This window comes from Camponotus vicinus, unplaced genomic scaffold (genome assembly GCF_025532165.1).
Source record: "Camponotus vicinus isolate PSW18456_S1 unplaced genomic scaffold, iyCamVici1.0 SCAF_8, whole genome shotgun sequence".
Classification (NCBI taxonomy): Eukaryota; Metazoa; Arthropoda; class Insecta; order Hymenoptera; family Formicidae; genus Camponotus; species Camponotus vicinus.
Window position 1 is genome coordinate 5126072 of NW_028141980.1, and position 13852 is coordinate 5139923.

At 41.5% G+C, this 13852-nt stretch overlaps 1 pseudogene; it reads right to left on the reverse strand.

Moving 5' to 3' along the window:
* Window positions 1–388: 388 nt before the first annotated feature.
* On the reverse strand, window positions 389–860 carry LOC145976334 (uncharacterized; annotated as a pseudogene).
* Between the last annotated feature and the right edge of the window lie 12992 nt (window positions 861–13852).

The window sequence follows — 13852 nt, forward strand, 5'->3', positions numbered from 1 at the left end:
CGCGAGCTGTTTCACTAAAGGGGGAATAAGGTGGTTCGAATGTAAGGAAGTAAATCACAAGAATGAGAAAAGAAAGTTACCGCAACTTATTTATTTGAGCAGGTACCTACACAGCGGGGCCTCAAACCGGAGCGACAGCACGGAATAACAACAAAAAAAAAAAGGAGTCCCTCCAGCAAAGCCCGTACCCAGTCCGGGGAGGACCGCGATAACGGTCAATAGGGCACCGGGCGGGTGCTGCTCCTGGCACGGCGACCTCGCGGGGGGTCTGGCCCCTGGTGGCCTCTGCCTCTCCGATTAGGGCCCTGTGCCAGCCACCCTTGGCGACAATGTGGGCAGGTCCGGACGGTGTATCCCCTGGTGCCGCACCGGAAACAGTAGGCCCCCGTTATCGCGCGGGGGCACTCCCGGGCAACATGGGTCCTGGACCCACAGTTCCAGCAACCGTCTGGTGGGTTCGGGTCGTCCGGTGAAGGCGGTCCATCGGGATGTCTCGGCCATTCCCAGGGAGCTGGGGAAGACCGTCGTGCCTGAGGGCTGTCCCAGGGCGACTCCATGATGGGAGCCTCCTGGTCGTCGGTGGACGTAGAGTTCAGTTCCGGGTCCTCCGGCCCGGTCTGAACCGCGGCTTCACACGCGGCCCCGACAGCTGTCTCGGTGGCCTCATCCCGGGTATCGGCGACCACTTGAACCCCGGCCTCTCTTTGCGCCGGGAATTCGCGCACCACGGCGCCTCGGGTCATAACGTGCCCCTCCATCATCCTGCGCAGCTCATCGGCCATCGCCGTCCAAAACTCGGGGCGCAGCTCGTCGACAGCATCTAGTACGTCGCGATATCTTTCGCGAAATTCTCGCGACATTCTTAGTGGGTTAAATGCCTGGGGGGTTAGGTGGAACATTATATGGTTTGAGATCTTTAATGTGTACCTTGCCTAGTATTCTATTCGAGCTATCTTTTAATTCGTATACTACCGGCGACAACACTCTCGCGATAGTAAACGGACCGTGATATTTAGTCGCTAATTTAGCCGAAATATTCTGTGCGGCTGACGACAACACATGCTGCCGCTTCAGGACTTGCTCGCCAATCGCAAAACGATGATCTCGTCTTCGCAAATTATAATAATGCGCCTGCTTATTATGCGCGGCCTCTAAGTTCTCTACCACCCAATCTCGCAAAGCCTGAATTCTTTCCATGCGCTCTTTCCAAGTCTCGGGATGGGGTTCCCTACCGAAATTTAAGAACGCCGGAGTAGCCTGTAAGGAGGTATGGTACGCCGTGTTGTATGCGAATCTGAACTTAGCCAAGTGAATATCCCATTCGCGATGATTTTCGAGAAACGCCGTAATCATAGTTTTGAGTATCCTATTGACGCGTTCTACCGGATTTGCCTGAGGATGATACGGAGGTACGGTCGAGTGAACGATGCTATACTCTTCCGCAAACGCCTGTAATTCGCGGTTGATGAATTCAGTGCCGTTGTCCGTCAACAGTATCCGCGGCGCGCCCCAACGGTTAACGATTAATTCATTTAAGAGCTCGCGAATCTTTTTGCCCGTCGCTTTCCGGAGCGGGCTACATTCAATCCATTTGGTAAACAGGTCTTGGATTACCAGAATATACGCGTTACCGTTTTTGCTCGGAGGAAAAGGACCCATAATATCCGCCGCTACTACCGTCCACGGAGTTTCGACAGCTCGGCGTCCCATTAAACCCATCGGCACATTCTGTTCCACCTTTGTCCTCTGACAAACGTCACAATGTCTGACATAATCCGCTACCCCACGAAACATACGCGGCCAGAAATACCGAGTCGCTACTCGCTGATATGTTTTCTCGACTCCTAAGTGACCTGATTGTGGAACATCGTGAGCCTCCCTAATAACGTTCGCGCGCGCTTCTTTAGGAAGTACTAGTTTCCATTGCTCGAGATCGACAACTTGAGAAACGACAGCGTTCGGCTTTCGAAAATACAGCTGATCGTTTTCGATTTTCCAACCCGAATTCTTACGCGGATTAGTTTCCACGTCTCGAACGCGTGCATCATACCAAGTGTCTCTGGTAATCGCAACAGCACATAATTCGTCGGTAGTCTCATACATGCGCGACAACGCGTCTGGAACATGATGTAACGCTCCTTTCCGGTGCTCGATCGCGTAGTCATATTCCAACAATTCGAGAGCCCATCGCGCTAATCGACCTGTGGGGTTCTTTAAATTATGTAACCAGCGTAAGCTGCTATGGTCCGTGATGACTTTAAAAGTATACCCCTCGAGATACGGTCTAAACTTTTTAATCGACCAAACGATAGCCAAACATTCCTGCTCGGTCGTAGAGTATTTCTTTTCGGCCTCCGACAGCGCTCTACTCGCGAACGCGATGACGTGTTCTACGCCTTCCGTTTCTTGGGTCAATACCGCTCCCAAACCGACCGAACTCGCATCCGTTTGTAAAACAAACGGCAATTCAAAATTCGGACACGACAGCGTAGGCGGTGACGTGATGCACGATTTAATAGAATCAAACGCAGCTTTTTGCTCATCCCCCACTCCCAAGAGAAACCCTTCCGGAGGAGACGAGTTAGCGGTTCTAAGCGCGTCGCACACTGCGGTATAAATCGGCGATACCAAGACGCCATCCCTAAATCGTCGCAATTGCTTTAAGTTTTTCGGTGGCGGATATTCGACAATCGGCGCGGTTTTATCAGGGTCAACCTTGAGCCCCTCCTGTTGTATCAGGAACCCAAGATATTTCACTTGTGACCGACAGAATTTACTCTTCTCAGGATTTATTGTAAGGCCTGCCTCTCTTATCCGATCTAGTACGCGTTTCAACCAACTCAAATGTTCTTCAAAAGTACGGGTTACGACAACGATATCATCTAAATAAGCGAAAGCATGCGGTTCCATTTCAGGACCTATAAGCCGATCAAGTAAACGCTGAAATGTCGCGGGGGCACCGGTGAGACCATACGGCATTCGAGTAAAATGAAACAACCCCTTCCCCGGTACCGTAAACGCCGTTAACTCGCGACTATTTCTCTCGAGCGGAATCTGAAAATAGGCCTGACTTAGATCGATAGTCGAAATATAACTAGCCGATCGTAACTTATCGAGAATTGCGTTCATATACGATAATGGATACGCATCCTTTTTCGAAACGCTGTTTAATTTTCGAAAATCCAGACAAAATCGATAGCTTCCATTAGATTTCTTAATCATTACGATCGGACTAGACCATTCGCTTTTAGATGGTTCTATAATCCCCGCCGCTAACATTTTATCTACTTCCGCGTAAATCGCTTCCTGAATTTTTGGCGAAACGGGATAATACCTCTGTTTAATCGGAGCATGTCCGCCGACATCAATTTTGTGCTCCGTCAAACTAGTCGCTCCCGGTTTATTCGGATCGCCTACGATATGACCCTCTAAGAATTTTTCTAATCGCTGGCTTTCGCGCGACGACAACTCACTCAAACCGCAGCAAATAAGCGGATCAGATTTCGACAGCCGAGCCCGTTGTGTTTTGTGAACACGGGTCATTTCCGCGGGAAGACTAATTTCTCGCGGGTCGTCATCCGACTTTCGGTCTGCTAATTTCGCGATTTCGGACACGAAATAATTACTTGATTCACGACTAGCCGAATTCTCGATCAAATTTAAGTGAAAAATGGGGTCCACTGGCTGGTTCTCGAAACGATACACAATGGCGGGTTCATCCTCAAAGTACCATTCTTGGCGTGGAAAATTGACCACCATACCAAATAGCCCCAAAAAATCAAGCCCAAGTATGCATGATATTGCTAATGACGGCAAGGCATACGCTCTCACAGAAAGCGTCCTATTACACAATGTAAACGGAATATCCACCTCCCCCCTAACGCGTGTCGTTTGGCCGGTCGCCGTAACCACTCGTCGGCCATCTGACTTTCGAAATTTTAATTTCAGTCTGTTCACTAATTCAACAACGCTAGAACCTACGAAAGTTCGAGTCGAACCACAATCCACTAGAGCGCTAATCTCGTTTCCTAATAATTTAACACGAATAAATAACATCGACGAAATGTCACGACAACCAAAAGCACTAAAAGAAAATTCACGAGAACAATTAACGACACGAAAAGGGGGTTGGGTTTGAATAGGAGTCGCCCTATTATTCGACTCCTTTATTCTTTTCCCGAACAGTCGGGACACGTTCGTAACGTTACTTCCACTCGACCGCAACGATAGCAATGTAGTCGCGGAGCGGCTGAACAATTTCTCGAAAGATGACCTACACCCTCACAATTCCAACATTTTAATGCGGAATTTCGCGAAGCATTTGATTCTGCGGCCGTTGCCCCTGAAGACGACAAACTTGTCTGAGCGGCCTCCGTTCCGGTCGCGGCTCGAGTGGCGCGATTTTTGTTTTTCCTCTCCCTGCGAGAGGCGGATCTCGTTTCTGATTCCGCATTAGGCGTACTCAACGCGGCAAGAGTTTCCCGGCCTCGGGTGGACTGTTTCGCATTACGCGGTGCGTGGTACGCGAGATCCGGAAACAGAGATTTCTCCGGAGTCGGGGGAGCCCGATAGCGTTGCGACAGCTGATAACTAGCCTCCACGCGAGTCGCCAAATCTTCTAAAGCGTCTAAGTCTTCTACCTCATTTCGACGGATGGACTGCTGTATGCGCGGTAATAAATTTCGAAACGCGCTGCTTACTTGCTCTGATTCAGTCCACGGTGGCGACAACCGATCGAATATGGCTCGAAGACACGTCAAAAAATCAGCGACAGACTCATGTTCCCCTTGAGTCCTTCTCATAATTTCTTCGCGAAGAGCAAATTGAAAATCCGGGTCCCCGAATCGCGTTCTCCACGCATTTTTAAAAACGGTCCAATTCGACAGCCGATCGCGTTTACTACGGAACCAATGAAGTGCTATGCCCGTTAGAAAGAACGGTAAGCAACGCAAAATGTCTTCGTCGGGTACGGGAATTAACTCGCGACCTTCCTAAATTCTAAGTAAAAATGTTTCCGCGTCTTCCCCTCTCGCACCCTAGAATTTCAAATTCCATTTCCGCATGACGTTGTACGCCGTCATCGCGGAATTTCCCGTGTTCTCGCGCGAGAAATCTCGTCCTATCGAGCGCGGAGTATCGCGGGAGCCGGAAGGCGCGCGAGATCTCGCCTGATCCATCGGGCTATCAGGTCGAACCATCACATCCGTAGGAACTTCTAAAAGCTCCTCGTCCGACATCTTAACCGTATTAAATTTTCGGTCTTTGCGTACGCGACGCAGCAAACGCGCGGTCTGAATCGAATAACTTCCTTCCGTTGGAAGTCTACGCCGCTGTAATTCCTCAAGTAATTGTTCGCGATTTAACACGAAAATTCAGTCGTCCTCTGGGTCGACTTGACTCATGCGATAACGAAAGAAAAACTCGAAACAAAATAAATAAGCTCGAACTCAGCAAGACGTGGCAAGATCACCGTGATCATAAACGTCGATAACTCAATAACACCAGACAAAGCCGTTATTGTCCAAACGATCGAAGGTCGACAACAAACACGTAAAGGTCGGCGAAAGAAAAGAATTTCAAACGAAAGCGTTAACGACAAACGAAACGAATACACGGCAAAAGCAATCACTCGACTAAATAATTTAATTCGCATTAGCTCCCCGAACTTTTCCTTCTCAACGCTCGTGCCCCACGTTGGGCGCCAAATTTTTGCGACGTCTTTTTATTTTTAATTTTTCGATCCTCCTCGGGTGTTGGAGAGGAGGATGTTAATGGGGAGCGAAAACGCCGTCAAAAAAAAAGACACAAGGTGGATAGAGATACTCGCGCTCGGAGGAAGTTAAATGGAGGGTGTTCTCGCGCGAGCCGCGGCGAAGCGAAGGCCGTCTCGAGATCTCGAAGTTGGGCGCCAGATACGGTCTTTCACGTATCAATTCGCAAAATCGTCAGAATAACGCGAAAAACGTTAGCCTGTTTCGCCACGGGCCGACTAGCTCACCTAACGGTAGAGGGGCGGGGTCCGTTGAAAAGGTTCTTGAATTATTTTATGCGAAGCTGTCGGTGATTACGAAAATTGACGAACACAACGGGATTTAACACACACGAGAAACGAACACTCAAATAAATTACGCGAATTTAATATAAAAGAGAATGTAACAAATTTATTTAAATAAATGAAATATAATAGAAAAGAATATAAAGTGAAAGAAATAACAAGTTCTAGAAAGAAATAGTAATAATGACATAAATTAGCGAGACGGAATTAACGAAATATAACTGAGTTTAACATAAATTCAAAAATTTGAAATAACGTACAACAGATACTTCTTCGACAGCGGTGATAACAATAATACGAAATCGAGATCATAAGGAAGCGGTGATATTTATCGTCCTCCAGGCCCGTTTTTATGGCCGGACTGTGCGAGACCGAACGGCGTTTCGAGAGCGTAACGGAAATTTCGACAATCTCCTCGAGGACGCATTTAACAGATCTATTCCCTTTGTTACTCGCTCTTTTAATCGACAGCACTATGGTGGAAATGAGACTTAATAATTGAGCGATTAGTAATCAAGCGATTTGCGAAGACGAAAAATCTCGCTTGCTACGAGCAAGATCGATTCACTCGGAATTCGATAGCCGTCGGACGCCGCTTCGCCTCTTTTCGGCGTAACGCTTTCTATCTACGCGAAACCCTCGGATTTCGACACTTTCTTAATCTATTATGCACCGCGACGCACTCCAACGTACGACAAATACCACGCAAATACCACGCAATAAACGCAATTCGTATAAGTATCAAGAGCGTCAAGGACAGCACGACATTTGCCACGTCGTCACACGCACACGGTCACACGCTCACATACACGCTAATTACAGACGAAAATTGCCCGGAGATCGATTGCGGGAATGTCTTACGCGGTTTCGACAACTCTTTTCGACAGCATGGATAGCGGACGCATTCCCCGCGATTTACCGCGCACGTGGTCGATATACGAGAGCCGGTCACTACGCGTTTTACGACACCCCGAATCCCGGAGAGAGACGAACGGTTCCTTATCAGCTACGGCCGACGTTACGATCGTCCTTGATGCCTCGGTCGCTTGTCTCCGGTCGCCCGAAATACACGAAAATCGCGAGCTCGGTACAATGCCCGAGCGATAACGAGACACGAAAATGGCGACGGCGACAGAACGGCCGGTCCGCGGACAGAATCGCGTACGTGGCTTACAATTACCGATGGGCAACCTCACCGATAATTGCTCCCGTAGACAGGGGATGATCCTCGGTCTCGTCCTCTCAGCTCGATCTCCTCGGCGACAACGACAATACGATAACGACACACTTGGAACAGAGCGACTATACGATAAGAGCGACCGCACCAGAGTGATCTCGCGATCCAGGGTCGATAGCGGCGTCAATTCTGCGCGCAGGGGTGCGCGGATTAGCGGCCAATAGCGCCGCGACACGCGAGGTATTACTGCGCCCCGCGACCACGCCGTATCGGGGGCCGTAACGGCCCCGATAATTTAAAATTCCGAATCTCGGTGACCCTGTTATCCGCGGTCTTCCGGATGCTGGTCCTTCGTCCTCCGTCCTTGGAGGGTGGCGCCGTTCCGGTCCGGTTATTCCGGCTCAAGACAGCTGTTTCTTGGCTGTCTTCCCTCCGTTATTTGAAGGGGGCGAAATCCACCCGCGACTCTGTTCCTCCGGCGTTGTCGTATCGGCTGTCGTAATGATTCCTCTTGGGCCTCTTCTGATTTCCCTTCGGCGGGTTGCCCGACGTACAAAAATGATACAAAAAAATAATTAATACTAGCGCGAAAAAGGATAATGGCTCGTCTCTCCGGAGATTTCGACACGGCTCTCGCAATCTTTTTCTGGCGCGGCCGCTCGGCTCGCGCCCCGTGAAGATTTCCGGGGCGGATGGACGCGCGTCGGGACGGCAACGTCACAATATATATATATACAGGGTGTTATAGCTATCTTAGAACAAAGTAATGCCATAAGATCTCGTTAAACTGAACTAAAAAATCCAGGTAGCAGAGTGACGTCAAATGACATCTTAATAACGTTTTAATGACGTCATTGTACGTCATTAAGACGTCTGAAGACGTCATCTTGCTACCTGGGAATCCTTACTACTTTGCAAGAAACCACGTAAAGTTTTGAGATATTAATTAAAAAAGATCGGCCAATGCGCGTGACTAGAAGCGCGCGGCGGCAAAGGCGGTCTCACTGTAATAAAATGGCGGCGCGCGGCGAAGCGATAATTGGAGAGGGGAGGAGCGATAAGTGTGCAGGTGCGCGACGAAGCGGTGAGTGGGAAGGGAGAGGTGGACGGACTTGTCGAGACATGATGGCGGCGCGCGCTTCTAGTTACGCGCATAGGTCGATCTTTTTAAATTAATATCTCGAAACTTTAGTGGTTTCTTGCAAAGTAGTAAGAATTTTTTAGTTCAGTTTAACAAGATCTACTTATGACATTACTTTGTTCTAAGATAGCCATAACACCCTGTATATACATACATATATATATACAGGGTGGCCCATTTTAAACAATACGGTCAATTTTCTCGTAAACTAAGCGAAATATCGAAAAATGGTTCAGACATGTGTTGCATGGTTTCGAAGGGGCTATAAGATGGTGCCATTGGTTTGACCTTGGATGATCATTTGAAGGTCACGTGAAGGTTACCTCAATTTTTTTAAATAGCACCCCCTATTTTTTGTTACATATTCTTGTAGCTGACCTCGAGAGTTTTCCAAAACACTATAATAAATTATTTTTCCATGAAGTACTTTTCGAGTTATGAGGCTTAAAATCATTTCTTAATTTTACATAAACCATAAAATATCTTGTAAAATATTCATTTTTCAATTATCTTACCTTAATACTTTTATGTACAAAATAATGAGAGGAATCAATTAGTGTAAAGAAAACACATAGTTGTTTCTAAGAAAAAATATGTAATTTGCAATTAACAATTCCATATTTTTCTTAAAAACAACTGTATGTTTTCTTTACACCAATTGATTCCTCTCATTATATTGCACATAAAAGTATTAAGGTAAGATAATCGAAAAATGAATATTTTACAAGATATTTTACGGTTTATGTAAAATTAAGAAATCATTTCAAGCCTTATAACTCGAAGAATACTTGAGGGAAAAATAATTTATTACAGTGTTTTGGAAAGCTCTCGAGGTAAGCTACAAGCATATGCAATGAAAAATAGTAGGTTCCGTTTAAGAAATTGAAGGTGACCTTCACGTGACCTTTAAATGACTCTTCAAGGTCAAACCAATGGTACCATCTTATGGCACCCTCGAAACCAAACAACTTTTGTCTGAAACATTTTTCTCTCCCGGGCTTGGTTTTCGAGATATTCGACTGGATGGATTAAAATGGGCCACCCTGTATATATATATATATATATATATATATATATATATATAGGGTGTCCTAGACCACCCGTACACCCCTTTTCTTTCAAAAACTAAGCATTTTAGAGAAAAACGTTTTCGACAAAAATTGTATGGTTTTGAGGGGAACATAAGATGGTGTCATTGGTTTGACCTTGGATGGCATCGTTAAGGTGAGGTCAAGGACACCTTTAATTTCTTAAATGGAACCACCTATTTTTTATTGCATATTCTTATAGCTTATGTCGAGGCTTTCCAAAACACTATAATAAAGTATTTTTTCATCAAGTACTTTTCGAGTTATAAGGCTTGAAATAATTTCTTAATTTTACATAAACCATAAAATATCTAGTAAAATATTCATTTTTCGATTATCTTACCTTAATACTTTTATGTACAAAATAATGAGAGGAATCAATTGGTGTAAAGAAAACACAAAATTGTTTCGAAAAAATAAAATGTAATTTGCAATTAACAAACCTAAAAATTTCCACAAATTTGGAGAAGTGGCTAGCTTTTTAGTAATACTTCCATAAAAACTTTCAACCAAATTGTTTGTGCGGTTAGGACATCCATATACTGATACTTTAGATGCAATTGGTAACCATGTATTTTTAATATACTGCATGAAATCGGCAATTGCTGGATATTCATTTGTTAAATTACTAGAAAATATTTGCATAACATTAAATAACTCTTCAAACAAATTACTCGGCGCTAAAGCCATTGTTTTTGCCATAGATAATAATTCACTAGGTGCATTACTCAATCCTAATCGTCGCCATTTTCTAACAAGAGCCTGTAATATCGAAAAATAGCTTGTTATTAAGAAATTATGAAAATGCTCCCAGCAAACACCAAGTAATAGTTATATAACTGTTACTTGATGTAAATGCATTTAAAAATTTTTTATTACAAAATTTATATTAAAAATTTTCTGCTTTTCTCTTCTTTTTCTATAGAAGAAAATATATAAAATATATAAATTATTTCCTAAATAGTAGAGGAACTGTGTAATATTTTATTTTGAGTTATAATTCTTAGTTAAAAGTATGTAAAAAATGAAAAATGTGTGATACTTGCTAAAGATATATACTAACAATAATACATATGCAAAATACTTCTCGCTATCAAAAAATATCAGTTTTTGTAAAATTATTTCGAAATTGTGTCATTTGAAATATGATTTTGTCATATTTTTGTCAAATGTGTGAAGATCGAGATCTAAGAAATTGCATACTATGAACGGAAGGAAGAGGTTCATTTGCACACTGTAACATTTGTGTATCATAAGTGCAAACTAATCAGATTACATAGTTAAATTTATTTTAGCTGTTAGAGCTAATCTAATTGGTCTTACTTATGATGTTCAATTAAACTGTGCACAATTGATGGCCTCAATCAACCCACTGAAAGTAATGGAAATAATAATATTGAAAAAATACAAGAATAAATAATTGAAATGCAAATAGACGTTTTTTATATGCTAATACTTTTATTGTGTACTTTACTCATAATTACTCATATTTTCATTTACTCATATTTTGAATATTGACATTCCATACAACGCACGTCTCTCAGATATTTTAAAGACACTTAAGATTATTTTTTTAAAGGCATCTCTTTGAGACATACCTGTTGTATGGGTTGTAACAATATATAGCAGTTAATAAAGTTATTCCATTTATGGAACATGCTTATTTAATTTTTTTTAATCGCATTGCGAAGAAAGTAATGCAGAGTCAAAATTAGTGAAATCGGACACTAAAAATGGACCTATTGAATCCCAATCAGTTTAGTGCACACTTACGTTGCTATATGTGTAGAGAATACTCAGAAAAATTTTTGTCAAAAAATTCGCATTTTTGGCGATGTTATAAACAAATTAATTTATAAACGACTTTTTTTTCAAATTGATATATCTCCGGAAGTACTCGATGAAATTTGATGAAATTTTGAGGGTAGATTCGTGAAAAATAATTTAAAAGAAATAAAAAATAAAATTTATGAAAATTTAAAATTTGTTTTTAAATAATTAATTTTTAAATAAACAATTAAAAAATTAATCTACTTCTCGTAGGTTTAGAAAAAAAAGCTTTGAAGCATAATATTCCTTATGCTTTAAGCTATATTTACGCGAAAGAAAATTACTGTATTTCCAAATAGAATAAGAGTTATGAATATTTTAATGTGAAATGTACGAACGAGATATCTGTCACAGAAGACTCGCATCGGGTTATCTACCTTACAGACTCGCTTTCTATCATTGCAACTTTTGAAATTATTAATCTTATTTAACTGTGACTTGAAAAATGTTTATTATTTAACATTAGTATTCAAATAAATAACAAATACGTTCGTTGGTATATTACTATAAAAAAAAAAAAACAGATCGCAATCTACTGTATCGATATCATTGATTGAAAAACAAGCAACAATCGACACGGCGTGTTGTGTTTTGTTTTGTTTTTTTTTTTTTTCGAGCAGACGCATTGTCGTTCAGTAAGTCTATTGTCTAAGTTGTAATGACACCTCCGCCAAAATGCTGCAATCCTTTCCAAAAGAAAGGTCACAAGTGCTACCGGATAAATTTAGTGTTTTTGACAAGTGCATGTGACGAAAAATTTCGCAATTGGCAAGGTCAGTACATTTGCCAATCATGTAGAACGCAGCTATATAAGAAAAAAGATCATTTAATAACAGTAAGTAATGTCGCGGAAAAACGAATGGATAAGACTACAGAAGAAGTAGATACGCAAGAGAAAGAAGAAGATATGGATATTGATGTATCGTCCAAGGATCCAGATTATAAGTGTCAAAAAATAGATAAAGAAATAAAACGAATAAAATTAGTTTCCGTTTTAGAAAAAGCTGTCATGGAATCACCTGACGGCAAATTAGATTTTAATTTGTTAGAAAATAATGAAGAGTTTATTCGTAAATCAATTATTAGTCCGAATTCAAGTTTAAATAATGAAGAAAATCATGATAACTGGATCGCGGATTTAAAATCAGCATTATTACAAGCAGCTAATCGAAAAGAGAAAATTTTTTTACTTACAACCATGCCGGTCGAATGGTCTATTCGGAGAACCGCGAAAGAATTTTCAGTGAGCAAACACGTGGTGATAATGGCTCGAAAATTGAAGAAAGAAAATGGTTACGGTACTTATCCCGATAAAAAGAAAGGCAACTCTATGAATATAGACATAATAAATAAAGTGCGAGATTTTTTTCTTTCCGATAATGTGAGTCGAGTTATGCCAGGGATGAAAGATTATAAATCTGTTATTGTTAACGGGAAACGTCGTCATGAAACGGTAATTTAAAATAGAAAATATTATCAACAAATTTATCAATTATTCAATATTATTATAAAAACATTAATTTTGATTTTGATTGTAAATTTACGTTTTTAAATTAAATTTCAAAATTGTTTTCAGAAACGTTTGTTGTTGGGAAATCTATCAGAGTTGCATGCTGATTTTTTAAACAATTGTCCTGATTTAAAAATTTCTTTGTCAGTATTCAGAACATTGAGGCCACCTCAATGTATACTAGCTGGTCCCAAAAATACGCACAACTTCTGCGTCTGCAAAACACACGGAAATATTAGACTAAAATTAAGAGGTCTTCAACACGAATTCGATAGGAAAAAAATCACTTTTGGGACAGACTATAAGCAGTACTTTAACGATATTATTTGTTCAGTCTCAAATGCAAATTGTTTCTGGGAAATTGTAAAAACTGCCCTGGTTTTGATAGAATTATGAAAGAACTACAGTCGATTTTTAAAAAATATGCTATTTCAGAAATAACGTATAATCAGTGGCTCACGACTGATAGGTAATCGTATTCATTTCGTTTTTTCAGTATATCGAAATTTTTATGTTTTGTTTACAATCAAAATTTTGTTTCTAGATGTCAGCTTCTTAGTCAAACAGAAAATCAAAATATTTTTTTGAAAAATCTCAGTACAGATTTATCGATTCTTTTAAAACATGATTTTATTGCGAAATCTCAAGGAAAATATTTACAAGAATTGAAAGACTCGATAGGTGACGGTGAATTCATAGTTACTTTAGATTTTTCAGAAAATTATTCTTTCCATGTCCAAGATGCGATACAATCGCAGCACTGGTCAAAAGACCAAGCCACATTACATGTATATGTAATATATTACAAAAAAAATGGTGTAAAACAACATGTTAACTTCGTAGTCTTCTCTGAATATATAAATCACGATGCTGCTGGTGTACATTTGTACAATTCTAGAATGATAAGTTTTTTAAAAAAAAAATTTGGCGCGAAGAACATCAAGAAAATTATTTATTTCTCCGATGGAGCAGGCTCTCAATATAAAAACAAATATAATTCACGCCGGCGGAAGATGGCGTTATTCTTCAATTTAATATATAATTGTAGGCG